Consider the following 19,493-nt stretch of genomic DNA (forward strand, 5'->3'; position numbering starts at 1 on the left):
CAATGGAATCTTTGTTTTCTAAACCTGAAATCACTTAACAAACATATCAAGGCATTGAATGGAATTAAAGTGAATTAAATTTAGCTATTTTAAGGCCCAAAAAGCATGTTTTCACACTTAAGTACAAATTAATGGAGAATTACAAAACTATGCTATTTTATTGAATAAATGTGAAAAAAGTTGATAAAATTCCCCAAATTAAGCACAAGATAAACCACAAAATTGGGGTTTATCAAACCTTCCCACACTTAAACCAAGCATGTCCTCATGCTAAGAATAAAGAAGGGCAAGAAAAGGGGTATGAGCATTTATTCAATACAGATAAATTATATGCACCTATCTATATGAATGCACTAAATGCAAGATGATTCTACTTACTTGGTTAAAAGTAAATCAATTCCCAAGAACACATATGCACATGTAGGGCCAAGTAGTATGATGATTCATGAATCCTACCAATTTGAATATCAAAATAAAGTACAAGTAGACTTGCAAGAAGAAAAGCTCATGAAAGCCAGGAACAAGGAATTGAGCATCGAACCCTCACCGGAAGTGTATCCGCTCTAGTCGCTCAAGTGTATAGGGTCAATCACTCGATTCTCTTCTAATCATGCTTTCCATGATTTGTTTTTCATATAACAATCAACAATTATTCAATGCATGCATACATTCATCATGAGGACTTATTCATAGGTTGTAATGGGGCTGAGGTAAAGGTAGGGATGTATATGGTCAAGTGAGCTTGAAATTTGACTCTTTGATTAACTTAAGCTCTCACCAAACACATATGACAACCTATACAATTCTAATACAATACCTAGTTACCCATGATTCTCACTTTTTCACATACTCATGCATTCTCTTTAATTCACATTCCATATGCATTGTTATTGCTATTTTACTTTGGGAAATTTTTGTCCCATTTTTATTGTATTTTTTTATATTTTTATTTCTTTTATTTTTTTCTATTTTTTTTCTACATTTTTTTCACACATTTTTTTCAAAAGTATATACAATGTATCAATACATATGGTTTTATATATTTAATGCATAAACATGTACCCAATTCCATGATTTTTAACAAAAATATAAAATGCACTTTTACCTCAACCAATGTCCCAAGTTTCCCATACCTAAATGATACACACCCTCACTAGCCTAAACTAATCAAAGATCCAAATTAAGGAATATTTATTATTTTTCACTTAGGGGTAGTGATGTGCTACAATTAAGAACAAAATGATTAAATAGGCTTAAAATTGGCTAACAATGGTTGATGAAAGGTAGGCTATTTGGGTAAGTGAGCTAAATAAAATGATGGCCTTAATAATATAAATGCATGTATACATAAAATAATGGACATAAATAATCAAACAAACTAAAAATTACAATCATAGAAAGAGAATAATACACACAAGAATGAAAATAAGTGGTTATATGATGTAACCACGCAATTGGGCTCAAAACTCACAAGCTTGTGTTCTTAGCTCAAAAATCATGTTCCAAAATAAATTCTTCAATCAAGTTCAACAAAAAAAAAATTTCAAATTGTTAGGGTGCCCTAAAATAATTTTCTTGGAAAAGAAATCATCACCCTAACCAAGTAATCCTAACATAAAAAGAAGTGGTAAAATATGTACAAATTCTAACTAACATGTGACCTATCATGCAATGCAACAACTAACTAACAAAGAAAATCAAGAATTGGTGTTGAAAAAGAAAATTGTTACCCACGGAGATCGGTCAAACGACCTCCCCACACTTGAAGATTGCACCGTCTTCGGTGCATACAAAGAAGAGCAAGGTGGACGGGTTGCTACAACTGATGAGCTTCCTCAAAGGATTGTGCGGGTAGACTTGTTTGTTGCCCCATTTAGAAGCCTTTTCAATCCTTTCCTTCTTGGTGGCCAACCTAAAAGGAAAGAAAAAGAAAGAAAATTAAGCCCATAATAAAGATATCAAACCAAATAGAACATAGGCATGGGCTAATACCAAATAAGAGTAAGGTTCTCACTACATGTTAGCTACGCATGTAAGTGAGAGAGCAATATAGGCAAAGGGCATATCAACTAATACTTGATGCAAGAGTAAAGTCAAAGCATAGGTACATGACATGAAGAGCATGTTGCATCAAGCTTAATCAACAATTGACACAAATAAGATTAGTGATAAGTATGAGAGTATTTGGTCCCATCCTAACTCAATGATGATGAGGTACAAAAACAAAGAATAATGAATTAGGAAGGACTAAAGCACTAATCTTGTGTGTGGAGTAAATATGACCATTAATGCTAAACAAGTCACGAAGCACCAAAACAATGCAAGAAATTATCAACAATTAAGTAAGAGAATTCAAGACTATTATTAGAATAAGAGACTTAGAAAAGAAAGTAAGAACAAGCTATAAGAACGAAATTAAAATGCAATGAATAAAAATATGCATATGCAATAAATAAAAGAAAATGAAAAATAAGAAAAAATAAAATTGATAAAAATAGAATTTTGAAAGGAGAGGAAGAAAGTAAGAAAGGAAGATGAGAGAAGAAAGAAGGTATAAAGAAAGAAGAAGGAGAGAAGAAAGAAGAAAGAAAGAAAAAGAAAGGGGAAGAAACAGGGCGCGGAAGTGACGCGTAAGCGTCCTGTACACTTGAGCGTGGATGGTGAGAGTGTAAATCGACGCGTATGTGTGATGTGCGCGTACACGTGGGTGCAGCTGTGCGTGTCGCACAGTGTACGCGTGGTGTTCGCGCAACTCTCAGGTGCCATGTATGGAGCCATGTTGACGCATCGACGCGTAAGTGTCGAGCACGCGTACGTGTGCCTGGCTCCCTTTTTTTTTACATATGAAAATAGAAACAGGGCACTCTCCTAATCTACAAGTATTCTAAAACAATCAAAATTCAAATTTAACAACAAATATTTTTTTATTTTGAAATATTTTTCACATACAAAACACACAAAACTTACACTTCAAGCAAAATACAAATTAACAACAACTATTCTAATCATGACATGAATTTAACAAACAATCTATCAATAAAAGCAAAATGTATAAGAGTATAGAAAATAAGAAAAACTACCTACAATGGCAACTCAATTCATTCATTGAATATATCTACAAGAGAATGGAAAGAGGTTACCATGGTGGGGTGCCTCCCACCTAGCACTTTTAGTTTAAGTCCTTAAGTTAGACATTTGGGAAGCCCCTTGTCATGGTGGCTTATGCTTGTATTCATCCTTGAACCTCCAAGGATGTTTGCTCCCCAAACGATTGTCAGAATTTCCAACTGTCTTCACCAAGCTTGGGTGAAGTTCTTCCTAAGATATGAGCTCCCAAAATTGGTCTTCATGTTGTGATCCAAGATCCCAAATCTTGTTTTAACATCCATTTTCAAGTTGATTATCATAGCTCTAATTGGGTGGTTTAGCCTTGGAATTCTCAAAGAAACCTCTAAACAACTTCCTAGACCGATACAATTTAGCTCCACACCAAACCTTGCAATCAAACTTTGAACATGCAACCATAATGAACCTAAAATGATGTTTCCAACCACTAACCATCTCTCTCCTACTCTTGACCCCACAAAGAGCTCTAAGTTGACCATCATTTTCAATCAAACCATATTCAAGTGAGAAAGTAAGGCTTAGGGATAAGAATTTTACCCACTTGAATGTTGTGTTGGATGGTGACTTAGGAAGGGGTGGTCCTAATAATCTTGCAAGTTCCACTCCCTTGTGCTCTTCTTTGACTACCTCCACCTCTTGGCAAACTTCTTCAACTTCAATTCCTTGCCCACCAACTTTTTCCACACATCACTACAAGAAAAATACCCATTTAGCCACACTTTTTTAAGCTACATTTGAAAAGCGTAGCCTATTCTATGCTTTTCTCCGTGTTGCTTTTTTTATAAGAGAAAATGATACACAATTGTGGCATCATTTAAAAAGTGTAGCCTTAGGTATTATAGAAATCACTTATAAAGTGTAGCCGTAGGTTGATATCTATAGGTTCACTTTTCATATCAAAGGAGACGCTTTTAGAGGGTAGCCTATTTGTTAAATTTTGGGTGCATTTTAAAAGTGATGCCTAATGTATCTAGAGCAAAAAAATTTGACACAACTCACAAACACTTAGTAATTTTTTGTTTCCTTTTCACCAAATCACATACTACCATACACTCTAGGGTCTGCACACAGCCCTCTTCTCTCAGCACCACAAGACGCAGCCATGCACCCTCGGTCCCCCTCACGGCGCACGAACGGTGTCGCCACCTTTCCTCTCTCAGCCCTCTCTCTGCCGCGCCTCTCACCATCTGCCATCACTCTTTCCCTTTCAACCCTCTATTTGTCTCTCACCAGCTACCGTCACGGCTTCTGTCACCACTCACCAGCCTCAGAGTCACGACGGTGCTGCGTTGCTTCTTGCCTCTCGGTGAGGACGAGTTGATGACCCTCAGCGACAACGAACGCGAAGTGCGACGGCGCTTCTCTAACCCTCAATAACGACGACTAGTTTTCCTGTCTCGGTCACGACGGTGTTGTCCTCAGTCGTCCTCTTCTTCTCTGCCGCTAGTCTTCTTTTTCTTCTCTTCTTTGACCTCTGCTCAAGCTCAGGTAAATAATTATTATTCTGATTAGGGATTTTGATGATTGGAACTTCTGATTATGGGTTTTGATTATTGTTCTGATTAGGGGAGATTCTGCGATTTTTTTTAATTAAGAAGCATCATGTTCTATTTTTAATTTATTTTTGGTTTTGATGTTTCCCAATTATTTTCAGGTTTTCAAGTACTGTGGCAGCTGGGTTAAGGGGTTATTGGTTTATGGACTATTCTGATTTCCTGAAATTATTGATTTCTATTGTTGTTTCGTGCACTACTTACATTTTTGTTGCATTTCTTGATTCCTTTCCGTCCGTTAATTGTCCTACAGCTTCCTGAGCTTCAGAGAGGTTAGGGGAGATTGCTTGAGTTAGTTACAAATGGTGTATTTTAGAGGAGAGGAAGAACAAAGAAAAATTTAGCAAAAATTATTAGAAGAGATTTAAAAATGAATGGGATAAACACAAAGATGACTTATGACAGGGCACAATAGCATTGGTTGTTTCATGTATCTAACTCTAGTTATTGTTATTGTCTTTGTTGTTTTGTGTATTGTCTAATCTTTGTAAGCTATCTGCACCTAGTAGGACAAGATTATTAAACTTTGTTTGCAAATTTCTTTCTTTTAATTTTGTTTTATTAAAAGTGGGGTCTTGTAGCTGTGAATTTATTAATATTTTAAAGTTAAAGCGTATGTTTTGTTTGTTTGGAGAATAATATTTGTTATTCGGTTTAATCTGATGTCACTTTGATTTTTTTTATTTCTGTAGTGAACTGGCCGACGAACATAATGCGGAACAGGCCAAGGATTTGCTTCGGCACTTCAACGTGTGTTATATGATTGACATTGGATTACTCGATTTTCTCTGACTTGAAATTCTCTTGTTGTATTTTTGTGATCTTTGTTTCAGGAAAGTGCTATGAATGGCAGGCACAAGGTTGAGAAAAAAAGGTTTAATATGTTACTCCTCTTGATTTTGAAGTTCTTTGATCCCAGTTTCTTTAACCTTTTGTAATTTAAGAATTCATTTCCTGCTTCCATTATGCTAAGCTGTGTTTGATTGTTTTGTGCTCATCATGAAAACCGGTTCTGATTTTCTATGAATTTGTTAAGAAACTGACAGTCCACGCAATTGTTTCAATCATTTAAATTAATAATGCTTGATTTACCTATAAAATAAACATGTAGACTAACATTTTAATCTGTTCCAGAAGTTGTAGAGAGACATTTATTCATGTAGCAGAGTCAATGTTGCTACTCCTGTACTTCATTATCTTTCTATGGGATTATGTGTTTATTCGATAGGGAACAGAAATTATAGAATATATTTACAAATTTTGTTGCAATGTTGCTAGTCTTGTTTCTTACATAGTACTGCTAGTTTTTCTAGTGCTGTTTTTGAAACTACCTTTGTTATTGCTGTTTTCTTAATTTTATTACTTGCAAAATTTGAACGAATGTTATTATTTCAACATTATAAATGGTGAAAGTTCAGTAGAAAAAATTGCTAATTTTTATGTTATTATCATCTTTAGTTTCCTTTCCTTGCTAATTTGTTTGCTTTCTATTTCTTTTTGGTCTTTAGTTTCATCCTATATTATTATTAGTTAACTGGTTTCAATTTCGTTCCTTGGGTTTGAGTTTCTTCTCCAAAATCCCTGGTTGAATCATGGATAAGAGCGTGTTAGCTGGTTTTGAATCACTTCTAGAAGCTGATTAGCAAAGAATGGCATCCATGATGGAATAGGTTCAAATTTGTGATAGGTACCTCCTCTTCACTCTATCTGTTAACTAATTCCATGTATTTTGATTTGTGCTTTATGTTCCTAAAATTCTAAGTTAGCTAGGTCATCACAAATAGTTTAACCCCAACTGGTGCTAGCTTCTGTTCCTGATGTTGCCATCACTAATCCAGTGTTCTGATACATGTGTAAAATTCCCCCTGTATCTGTGATTCCCTTATAGCATTGTATTCAGTTTTGTTTTGAATTTTGAAATAGAAAACTAATTATGATTTTATGTATTATTCTTGACATTTCCTTTTATTAAATAATTTTCTGTTTGATGATGAATTTTCACACTTCCCACCTTCACAAGCTAAGCTAAATTGATATGCATTGATATCACCTGGTCATTCACCCTTCAGATTAATTTTTTTTTACTTTGGGTCCCTAACTTTAATTATTTAACCATTTTTCTTGTTCTTATTCATCTTTTTCAGGCAGCTAACCTCTGCGAAAGGTTCGAGCAACACAGACACGTGGTTCGTTTCTCATCCAACATTGCATTCTTTTTAATTAGTACTAAATTAAGACTTGAAATATGTTACATTTGACTACTTCCTACTACAATACTTGTTATTTGTTATAGTGTGTATTCTTGATTTGTATGTGTTGAATTATAAAATTTAAGTGATCAATGTGACTAACAGGATTTGTTAAATGGCATTTGTGCTTCCAAGAAAAGCAAGGTTCGATTTAAAATAAATGACATTTGTGCTTCCAAGCTTCATTTGCAATTGCATTTTTTCATAGCCATTGCTTACTCTCCTTTATTTAGTGAAGCTTTCACGGCCCAAGACATTGGTCAATAAGTGGTTGAATATCATGTACAAAACTGATAACTTTCAAGCAGATGATGATGTTGATGATGATGTCCTTTATCAAGGTAATTGACCAATTTTTTCACATGGCTTCAATTCTGTTTAGCTTTTGTGAGCAATGTTCTTTTCTTTTCTTTCTTTGTTTATTTGATTTACCCTTAGTTATGTTGTTTTCCAGCTTCCATGGTTTTTCCTACCATTATTGGTACCCCCAAAATTTTTTTGTTTTGTTTTGTTTTGTTGTGTTGTGTTTGATTGAGTGACATGATTAAATAACAGTGGAAAGAGCACAGTTTTATTTACTTTATGGTTTTTCCTTTTGCATTTGGGATATTGGTGCAAAATTGATATATCTATCTCAATTCATTTTTAATTTTACAATTTAGGTTGATGATTCTCACTTTACTCTTTGAAACAAAACCGTTTTCCCCTTTTGCACTTGAAATTAAGTTGATTTGCATGATTTTGTAAATTTAGCATTCAGCTTTAATGAGAATAATAAAAAAGTAACAAGTTTGTTTTCTTGTATTTTTAATCTTTAATCTGATATTTGCAATTAGAACATATGCTTCATTTTTTGACCTTGCCAGGCATACTTTTTAGAATTCATTTGGTTCTATGATTTTGTTTTCTTCATGTGTCACGAGAATGGTCAAAAGAATATTTGTAAGTAGCCCGCTCATTTCCTTCAACATAATCTTGTATTGATTGCGTATGGTGGTGAATCAGTATGCAAAATCCTTACATGCTTCTCTTTTTGAATTATGATAATCTGCAGTTGTAAACAGGGCAGTAACTGCTTGGAAATTAGTTCTTGCTGGGAATGAACAAGGGAATGAACACTGATACAATTGTTAAGACCAAGAGTTTTTTTGATGGTGATGAAGATCAGCATAAAAAAGATGTGTTTGAGAAGAATTTGAAGGCGCTTCAGAATATTTTTTAATCATTATGCCAAGATTAGAAGATTAACAATTTTCTGTTTGTTAAGTTCTTTTCTATATTTCGGATATAGAGTGCAAACTTTGTATTTTAATTGATATGTGATACAAGTTTCATGTGACTTAAATTATCTTAAGTTATATTTTGATTGTTAATTGTTTCTTAAGATTGTCTTTGAATTGTATAAGGATAATTTTTATTATTTAAAAAATTATTTAGTATAATTATGTATTTAATTTTATTTTATAATATTTAACTCATTTAATTAAAAATATAAAATTATATATGTAATAATATTATTAAATATTATGTTGTATAAAAAATTATTAGAATATTATATACATATAGAAAAAAAAAACAATGAAGGACCTAAGGCTACACTTATATAGAGTAGCTATGGTTATACAAAAAATTAAAAAAAAAAATAATAAGGGACCTAGGGCTACACTTATATAGAGTAGCTAAGATATACAATGTGGCTACGTTTTACAGGTGATGCAGTAGCATTGAAAAGCGTAGCCTATTCTGGTAAAAATAGAAGCTGAAAAGTGTAGCCTTTGGTCCTGGACAGCATCACTTGAAAAGCGCACCCTATTCCCAAATGCCAAAAGCATAGCCCTTGGTGCAGAAAAGCGTAGCCTTTGAGAATAGGTAACGGTCGAATAGGATTCACTCCAAAAAGCGTAGCCATAGCCCAGAAAGCGTAACCGTAGCCTAAGGCATAATTTTTTTCACTTTTGGCTATACTTTTCAAGTGTACCTGAATGGGTATTTTTCTTGTAGTGCATTCTTCATTGGTGGAGCTTGCCTCTTGATCATCCTCTTACAATCTTTCATCATTCATACTATGCCTTGGAGGTTGCGCATTATCCTTCTCAACACCAAATTCAAGCTCATTGGAAGAAGGTTCAACAACTTCCACAAGATCATCATTAACATCACTTGGTGTGAAAGTGTTCTCAAGCTTGAAATCCACCTCTTGTTCAATTTTCTCTAGCTCTTCAACCACTTCTTCTTTTTCAACAATCTCTTCCTCCTCCACTTGTTGGAAGACATGCCCCATCTCCTTGTCCTCATGTTGGGATTCTAGAATCTCCTTCATGCTCCACTCTTTGGTTGATTCCTCACATTCATCTGTGAAGATGCTTTGCTTGTTGCATGGGTCCCATGATTCCAAGGTGGCCGTGATTTTGGCAAACTGAGCCATAATTTTTTCAAATATGGGAGGTGATTCATCTTGTGGTTGAGAGTTCTCATACATTGGAAGTGGCTCATTGATGCCAAGGCATCTTAGGCTAGTTTCACTAGTATTTTTCGGTTAGTTTTAGTGGTTTTATGCATTTTCTTGAGCTTAAAGTAACCAAGAATGGTTAAAAGAATAACAAAGCAATGAACCATCCAAACAATATGATTTTGATGCAAATTCCATGAGTTTTAGTTATATTACTTGAATGCTATGAATGGAAGAATTCTCATGAAATTTTGCAAGACTTTGATGCAATTGTTTGGATGATTTCAGGAAAGAAGAGGCTAGGCAAGGAAGCAACAAAATCAATAAAGGAAGCTTGAATATCACATGTGGAGTTTAAGTTCCAGTTTAAGCCTAAACTGAAGCTTAAACGCCAGAATCATGAAGGCTAAGAAATGCTGAAACTGAAGTTTAACCTCCAGTTTAACCTTAAACTGGAGGTTAAACGCCAGAGTGGAAGTCTCACCAAAGAAGCATGTCCACGTTTAACCTCCAGTTTGACCTTAAACTGGAGGTTAAACGCCAGAAGTGAGAAGAGCACCAAGGGGGGCAGTTCCACGTTTAACCTCCAGTTTAACCTTAAACTGGAGGTTAAACGCCAGAAAAGGGGAAAAGTACCAGGGAGCCATTTCCACGTTTAAGCTCCAGTTTGACCTTAAACTGGAGCTTAAACGTGTTCGACACCTCCAGGGCTACCTTTCTCCTCTTCCACGTTTAAGCTCCAGTTTAACCTTAAACTGGAGCTTAAACGTGTTCGACCTCCAGGATGGCATTCTCCTCTTCCACGTTTAAGCTCCAGTTTAACCTTAAACTAGAGCTTAAACGTGTTCGACCTCCAGGGCTGCCCTTCCTATCTCCACGTTTAAGCTTCAGTTTAACCTTAAACTGAAGCTTAAACGTGTTCGACTACATGACCCTCCAGGGCTGCCTTCTTCCATTTCCACGTTTAAGCTTCAGTTTAACCTTAAACTGAAGCTTAAACGTGCTTCTACAAAAGGCTTCACTGGAAGTGTCTGGCGTTTAAGCTGCAGTTTAAGCTTAAACTGCAACTTAAACGCCACTCTTGGAAAAGGTTTCTGGGCCAACAATATTGCGATTTAAGTTAGTATTTGAGCACAAACATTAACTTAAACTTACTCTGGTATGAAACCCAATTGAATATCATGGTTTATGGGATTGGGCCTGAAGGATTGATGAGTCTGAAATTTCAATTTATTGAGTCATGTGTCATTATTTGATTATCACTAAGTTGGCTCAATGAATGTTACAGATTTTGGATCAACAGCCTCATCAAGATTATGGATCATAAACCCAAGGCAAAAGGAAAGCAGGGAGAGGCCTCAAAGCCCAAGAAACACAACAGAAGCTCAATATAGAAAGTGTATAAATAGGATAGAATTTAAGTTAGGAAGAACTTTTACTTTCACTTTTAGCTAGTTTTCATATCTTTGTAATTGAATTCAGAGCTATGACTCACTAAACCCCCTTTCATTGGGTTAGGGAGCTCTATTGTAATTCAATGAATCAATAATAGTTTATCTTCTTCTTCAATCTTTTCTCTTGAATTTTGTTAGAAAGCTTCTCGATCTAATTCCATTGGGTAGTTGTCTTGGGAAAGAAACTACCCATAATTGGAATCCTTCGGAACCTTGGGAAAGGAATGGAGGATTCATGCTAGAGAAGCTTTCTCACAGTGAATTGGATTGGGGTTTGGATGGATATTGTGACATGTAATCCTACCAAATTGTGGTTCATGAAACTGTGTGGTATAATCAGTGATCGAGCATCATCTCTTCTTATGAACATTTAAACCAAGGGATTGGGAATTTGTTTGTTTTTAGAGAGAATTGGTGAGCCAAGGGATTAGGATCCAATCATATAAGATTGCCAAGCAAAATTCAATGAACGCATTGGTTGAGGAAGAGATAAACATGTTTTGATTCGGAGATCTCAATATCTCCTATAACCCAATGAATTCCCCATTTCTGATTTTCACCTTCTCTTTACATTCTGCAATTACATTCATGCAATCACCCCCATTCCCTTTTAATTTCAGCATTTTAGCTTCTGCTCTTTACTTCATGCAATTTAAGATTCCGCCATTTAAATTTCTTGTCATTTACTCTTCCCGCCAATTTTACATTCCGCAATTCTCATCTAAATCTTGATTCCGCTCAACTAGAACACACTTCTAATTCGAATTGCTCACTCAACCAATCCTTGTGGGATTCGACCTCACTCTATTGTGAGTTTTTACTTGACGATAACCGGTGCACTTGCCGGAAGGAATTTTGCCGATCGTGCAATTTCCTAATTCGTAGCATAACAAGTTTATGCGCATCAAGTTTATGGCATCGTTGCCGGGGATTGGTTTTCGATTGACAATTCTCAAATTGGAAGTTAACTAGATTGAGCATTTTTCTTGCTTTGTTAATTCTGTTCAAGTTACTTGTTGAATTTTAATTTCTGCACTCGGTTACATGCTTTCTTTCTTTATGCCTTTAAATTCAAGCAACTAACTCACTGACTCACTAACTGTTTGAATTAAGTCCTCAATTGCTCTAACCATACTCTTCCATTAACCAAGAGTATTTCACTTGTTGTTTGCCTGTGCTGTGTTCTTGTATGACAGGTAGGAGAGGAGAGACATCAACTCCTCCATATACCGAACCAGAGAGGACCCTTCATAGACTGAGAAGGGAAGCAAGAGGGAAGAGAGTACTGGGAGAGGAGGAATCTGAAGGAGAATCTGAGGACAATTTTGAGGAAGCTTTAGATCTCAACATGGATAGAGAAGTTCACAACCATGAGAGAGCTGATGGAAACAATGCCATTCCTGAGAGGAGGGTTCTTAGTTCATACATAAACCCAACCTCTGGGAATTGTGGTAGCAGCATCCAGAAACCACCCATTCAGGCCAACAATTTTGAGCTCAAACCACAGCTAATATCACTTGTGGAGAATCATTGTTCATTTGGTGGAAGTGCTAATGAAGACCCAAACCAACATCTCACAAAATTCCTGAGAATTTGTGACACTGTGAAGTCCAATGGAGTCCAGGAAGATGCATATAAACTGCTTTTGTTCCCATTTTCACTTAGGGACAAGGCAGCTAAGTGGCTGGAATCATTCCCAAGGGGGAGCCTAACAACCTGGGATGAGGTGGAAAGCAAGTTTCTGGCACGTTTCTACCCCCCACAAAAGGTCAATAGGCTTCGATCTGAGGTTCAGACTTTTAGACAACAAGATGGTGAAACTCTCTACGAGGCATGGGAGAGATTCAAGGATTTGACAAGGAAATGCCCACCAGACATGTTCCATGACTGGGTGCAATTGCATATTTTCTATGATGGACTCTCTTATGAATCAAGGAAGGCTGTAGACCATTCATCAGGAGGTTCATTGAACAGGAAAAAGACTGTGGAAGAAGCCATTGAAGTGATTGAGACAGTGGCTGAGAATGAGTACTACTATGCATCAGAAAGGCACAACACTAAGGGAGTCATGGAGCTGAACCATGTTGATACAATTCTAGCCCAAAACAAGGTGTTTGCCAAGCAACTAGCAGAGCTTACCAGGCAATTAGAAACAAAGCAAGTGGCTGCAATACACACACAAGATCAAGAGGAAGTAAGCATTGAAGGAGGTGATTGGGAAGAGGCCAACTATGTGGGAAACCAACAAAGGCAATCATATGATCCACATTCCAACACTTACAACCCAGGATGGAAAAATCACCCAAACTTTGGGTGGGGGAACCAACAAACCCAACCACAAAACCCCAAACCTTACAACCACAACCAACATAACAATTCCACATACCAAAACCCCAACCAAAGATCATACCAAGCCACACAAAACACTTACTCTCAACCACCATATCATGGCCAAAATAATCAACCTACCCAACCTAATCCGAACCAACAATTTCAAGATCAATTAAACCGGATAGAAGGAATGATGGCAACCATGAGTCAAGACATAATTGAATTGAAAAGCTTCAGGGATGATGTGAGAACTACCTTAAGAAACCATGGTGAAAAACTCAAGAGGATGGAATCTCAAGTAGGAGAGCTATCTCAACAGGCCCCCAAATCAACTGCAATGTTCCCTAGTGACACAGAAAAGAATCCTAAAGGGGAACAAAAGAGAGTAAGATGGGAAGAATGCAAGGCCATCACCATATTGAAGGAAGTCTCAGAAGAAGAAGGAATCAGGCCCTCAGAGCAGGAGCCAGAAATCTTGAAGGAAGGTGTGGAAGAAGCTAAGCAGGAAAGTGAAACTGAGCAAGCCAAGGAACTGCAAAAAGGCACGATGGAAACATACCAACCAAAAGCACCATTTCCTTAGAGGTTAGGAGAAGGTGAAAAAGGGAAAACCTATTCAAGGTTTTTAGAGACATTTAAGTCTCTCCATATCAATATTCCCTTTCTTGAGATTCTCCATCAAATGCCTTCACACATCAAGTATTTAAAGGAATTGTTGAGCAAGAAAAGAGTTTTGAAGGGAGGACAAACGGTAACAATGAACAAAGAATGCAGTGCTCTGATCAAGAAAGACACAGTCTCTAAGAAAACAGACCCAGGAAGTTTTCATATTCCTTGCATCATAGGAGAAACAAAAATTGACAGAGGATTCTGTGATCTAGGAGCCAGCATAAATGTGATGCCTCTAACTCTTATGAAGAGGCTACAACTGAATGAGGTGAGATCCACTGATGTAATCATACAACTGGCTGACAAAACTCAGAAGCAAGCTGAAGGGGTAGTTGAGAATGTGCTGGTGAAAGTGGGAGATTATTACTTCCCCACAGACTTTGTCATTTTGGACATGGAGGAAAGCTACCTACACCCTATCATTCTGGGAAGACCATTTCTAGCCACTACTAGAGCGCTCATAGATGTAGAACAAGGAGAGCTAATTCTGAGAATACATGATGAACAGCTCATTTTCAAAGTTTTCAAACCTGCACCTGAGCCTGAACCAGAACCTAAAAAGCCTAAGGATGATAGTAGCCATCTGTGTTTGGAGGAAAGTAATCCAGCAGCTGAAACTCTAAAACAGTCTTTGGAAGGCAAACAGGAGTTGCAAGAGTTAAAGCCACAAGAATCAATGGAAACAGATCAGAAGGATCCTCCTGGCATAAGGGTCAATGAAGAAATCCTCAAGAGAAAGGGAAGAATGATAGGGAAATTGCCAAGAGGGTGGAGAAACAAGAAAATTCCCACTGAAGGTTTTTCTCCGGGAGATAAAGTGATATCAAGTCATTATCTGCCAATTCCACCTGGCCTCAAAACCATTCCTTCCCAGCTCCCTCAAGTGTTCACAATCAGGAAAGTTCTTTCTATGGAACATTTAGAGGTCATGAAGGAATCAAGTGGGGACGTTTGCATAGTGAGAGGAGAAGACGTCAAGCACTACAATCCACCCTAACAAGGGACAACCGTCAAGCTAGTGACGTTAAAGAAGCGCTTCATGGGAGGCAACCCATGTTTTTAATATCCTTACTTTTTTTTTTGTGTTGTTTTGCATCTAATAAAGCATGGTTTCTTATGCATGAACTTGAATCCTCAGGACAACTGCTAAAAGAGTGCACTAAACATTGCATATAAAATACAATTTGTCTCTAAGTTTGGTGTGCCTGAGGGCACCCCAAACTTTATTCAAAATGCATTCAATTTTTCATGCAAAGAGCACAACCAAACATTAAGTTTGGTGTTCCTCTTTGAACACGGTTCATGAAAAGCAAGAAGTTCCTCTGGGTTTCGAAATTCATGACAAGTAAACCATTCGCATGTTTTAATACTTTGGTTTCAATTACTTAGGGTAGTAACTTTGTTTAGAATCAAAGAGCCAAAGTGACTATGATTTATTAGAATTATGCACATTCATTAAGGACAACCAATATGGATTTCATGTCATTAGGAGACTTTACCAAACACTAAGTTTGGTGTCCAATAATAAGTGTGCATACATACAAAAGTCACGGCTATAAGCTCATGAAGTTAATCATTGATTTACATGTGCAAGTACTATTCATCATTCACATGGACCGAAAAATGATAGCACACTTGTTTGCTTGTGCAGGTACAAAAGAAAAGACAAAAATGGAGGAAAAAGACAAAGGGAGGTACGGTGCTTGGTCAAAAAGAAAGTTCACAAGTCTTTGAAGCTAACACATGGGAAAAGGAAGTTCTGCAAGAAAAGATTGCTACATGTACAACCTAATGCACCCAGAATACTTCCAAGAAATTGAAAAGCAATTTGTCCTTCTCCCTAATTCATATATTTACCATCAAGCCACCCTTCACAAGCCACCCTAGCCGTCCATTTTTCACTTGAGGCATTATAAAGAACCACTTGGGGAACGAGTTCAACACCACCAAATCTCCTTCATGCACATTTTCCTTCATCATAGCATAACTATCTCTTGCCGAAAACAACCTCACCACACTTCCAACAACACTTCTTGCTTCACCTTGTCAACTTTAGCTTGTAACTTACCAAAACCAAAGAACCAATGGCAGCCTCATCTAGCCACAAAAGAAGAAAAGACAAGCAACCAATGGAGGAGAACAGGGAATTCGATGCAAGGAGATACAAATTAGTTTTCCATTAGATTCAAGCCGAATGGATGAAACCTAAAAGGGTACTAGCTGAGGTTCCCTTTGACCTTGAAAAGGATGAATTCCCAGGTGTTTGGGAGAAGATCAAAAAGAGGAAGTGGGAGCTCCTGACTAAGCCAATCACTAAAATCAACATCAACTTGGTGAAGGAGTTCTATGCAAATGCAGTGAGGGAAGACTCAACCAAGAAACCCACATACAAAAGCTATGTGAGAGGGGTGGAAGTTGACTTCAGCCCCAAGGCAATCATGAAAACTCTTGGCCTGAAAAACATACATTTCAGCCAAGCAAGTTATGAAGAAAGGATGATAGGAGAACCTGACTACACGACTATTGCTGAAGATCTTTGTGCCATCAGAGCTGAATGGGTGAGAAAAACAAGAGGGGCTCCAAGAGTCTTGAGAAGGGGAGACCTAACACCTGAAGCTAAAGGGTGGTATGCAATAGTTAGGAGATCCATCCTACCCACTGCAAACTCTTCAGAAATAGTCCCTAAAAGAGCCATCTTGCTACATTGCATTATGGTGGGAGGGGAGATCAAAGTTCATAAACTCATTGCTGAACAGATACAAGAGTTTAGTGAGAAAAGTGACCCTGAATCCTGGCTCCACTTCCCTAGCACCATCATTAGACTATGCATCGATGCCCAAGTACCACTTGAAGATGAAAGACCTAATTGGCTATATCCTGGATTGGCCATAACTGCGTACAGAATGACTCTTGGCCCAACTACTCCAAGACATACAAGAAGAAGAAATGAAGAAGGGCAACAAGCGGAAGCAGAGCAAGAAGCAGAACAAGAAGGAGAAGAAGGAGAAATCAAAGTGTTTCCTGGCAACAAAGAGAAAACAAGGAATTTCACAAGGTGGTATTGTTCCTTGATAATTCTTTAAAAAGGGCAAACAAAAGCATGCTTGTTCTGGTTTAAACTGTAAATGTTGAATCTTTCTGGAAGGTGAAGTTTTTAGTATATGAGTGTCTGTTATTGCTTTGAATAAAGTGAATGCCTAGATGTTTGGATATAACTTCACCTTCTTAAACAAGTGCTTGCCATGCTTGTTCTGTTTCCAAAAATAAAAGAAAAGTTTGAACAAAAGTAACTTGGCTCAATTAGTGACAAATCAAGTAGAATTAAGTGGTGGTATGCATGCTTGATTGTTTAGTCAGATCACTGGAATTAGAGTGTAGAATTATCATTTTTTGTGTAGAAATTGAAAACTGTCTATGGATCTTGATGAATAAATGTCTTTGGCCATGAAAAAGAAAGAAAAAGAAGAAGAAAAAGCCACTGAAAAAGGGTAACCAAAAAGCAAGAAAATTGAGAAAATAAGCTAGGCACCAATGGTTTGAACTTCTGAGACAAATGCCTGTGGTGTTTATGTATTAAGGATATGCTTGGATGAATAGGTTCTGAGGAGTGTTTCAACACTTGGTAACTTGGGTTAACTAACCCGGGATTATCAACCAAAAGTCCATTATCAAGAGCAACCTAAATACAAAACATTTAGTCACACAAAGAGGTGCTGGGCACCAATGTCTCAAGAAGAAATGTGAACTAAAATGCCTGAGGTGGATATGTGTAGTGCACTGATAAGAAAAAGAAAATGCCAAAGGCTTGTGCAACACATGACACCAAGCAAGCAAGGAGCAAAGGAGCTCTAAGAAAAACAAAAGAAAAACAAAGAAGAGAAAAGTGCCAAGGACATAAGAATAACAAGAGGCCATAGCAGTGTTTGATGGATGCAATAAAAAAGTGATAATCTTACCTGAAAAGAATGAAAAAGTGATGCTGCAACTTTCTGCATAAAACCCTTCTGATGAACTTCAAATGCTTGCTAATATAGCCAATGTAATTGCTTTTTGTTTCATACTTTCTTCTCAAATAACTCAGAACTTGCTTAGGGACAAGCAAGTATTAAGTTTGGTGTTGTGATGCCAAGGCATCTTAGGCTAGTTTCACTAGTATTTTTCGGTTAGTTTTAGTGGTTTTATGCATTTTCTTGAGCTTAAAGTAACCAAGAATGGTTAAAAGAATAACAAAGCAATGAACCATCCAAACAATATGATTTTGATGCAAATTCCATGAGTTTTAGTTATATTACTTGAATGCTATGAATGGAAGAATTCTCATGAAATTTTGCAAGACTTTGATGCAATTGTTTGGATGATTTCAGGAAAGAGGAGGCTAGGCAAGGAAGCAACAAAATCAATAAAGGAAGCTTGAATATCACATGTGGAGTTTAAGTTCCAGTTTAAGCCTAAACTGAAGCTTAAACGCCAGAATCATGAAGGCTAAGAAATGCTGAAACTGAAGTTTAACCTCCAGTTTAACCTTAAACTGGAGGTTAAACGCCAGAATGGAAGTCTCACCAAAGAAGCATGTCCACGTTTAACCTCCAGTTTGACCTTAAACTGGAGGTTAAACGCCAGAAGTGAGAAGAGCACCAAGGGGGGCAGTTCCACGTTTAACCTCCAGTTTAACCTTAAACTGGAGGTTAAACGCCAGAAAAGGGGAAAAGCACCAGGGAGCCATTTCCACGTTTAAGCTCCAGTTTGACCTTAAACTGGAGCTTAAACGTGTTCGACCAAGTTTCTCCTCCAGGGTTGCTTTCTCCATTTCCACGTTTAAGCTCCAGTTTGACCTTAAACTGGAGCTTAAACGTGTTCGACACCTCCAGGGCTACCTTTCTCCTCTTCCACGTTTAAGCTCCAGTTTAACCTTAAACTGGAGCTTAAACGTGTTCGACCTCCAGGATGGCATTCTCCTCTTCCACGTTTAAGCTCCAGTTTAACCTTAAACTAGAGCTTAAACGTGTTCGACCTCCAGGGCTGCCCTTCCTATCTCCACGTTTAAGCTTCAGTTTAACCTTAAACTGAAGCTTAAACGTGTTCGACTACATGACCCTCCAGGGCTGCCTTCTTCCATTTCCACGTTTAAGCTTCAGTTTAACCTTAAACTGAAGCTTAAACGTTCTTCTACAAAAGGCTTCACTGGAAGTGTCTGGCGTTTAAGCTGCAGTTTAAGCTTAAACTGCAACTTAAACACCACTCTTGGAAAAGGTTTCTGGGCCAACAATATTGCGATTTAAGTTAGTATTTGAGCACAAACATTAACTTAAACTTACTCTGGTATGAAACCCAATTGAATATCATGGTTTATGGGATTGGGCCTGAAGGATTGATGAGTCTAAAATTTCAATTTATTGAGTCATGTGTCATTATTTGATTATCACTAAGTTGGCTCAATGAATGTTACAGATTTTGGATCAACAGCCTCATCAAGATTATGGATCATAAACCCAAGGCAAAAGGAAAGCAGGGAGAGGCCTCAAAGCCCAAGAAACACAACAGAAGCTCAATATAGAAAGTGTATAAATAGGATAGAATTTAAGTTAGGAAGAACTTTTACTTTCACTTTTAGCTAGTTTTCATATCTTTGTAATTGAATTCAGAGCTATGACTCACTAAACCC

The 19,493-nt window shown here is 37.1% G+C and overlaps 1 non-coding gene across 1 annotated transcript; it reads right to left on the reverse strand.

Moving 5' to 3' along the window:
* Positions 1–12,605: 12,605 nt before the first annotated feature.
* LOC148572050 (small nucleolar RNA R71) lies at positions 12,606–12,709 on the reverse strand. Its single transcript, XR_015908333.1, has one exon. It is a non-coding gene; the product is annotated as a small nucleolar RNA R71 (small nucleolar RNA).
* Positions 12,710–19,493: the final 6,784 nt, after the last annotated feature.

This window comes from Arachis ipaensis, chromosome B3 (assembly GCF_059453495.1).
Source record: "Arachis ipaensis isolate K30076 ecotype BB chromosome B3, ASM5945349v1, whole genome shotgun sequence".
Taxonomy (NCBI): domain Eukaryota; kingdom Viridiplantae; phylum Streptophyta; class Magnoliopsida; order Fabales; family Fabaceae; genus Arachis; species Arachis ipaensis.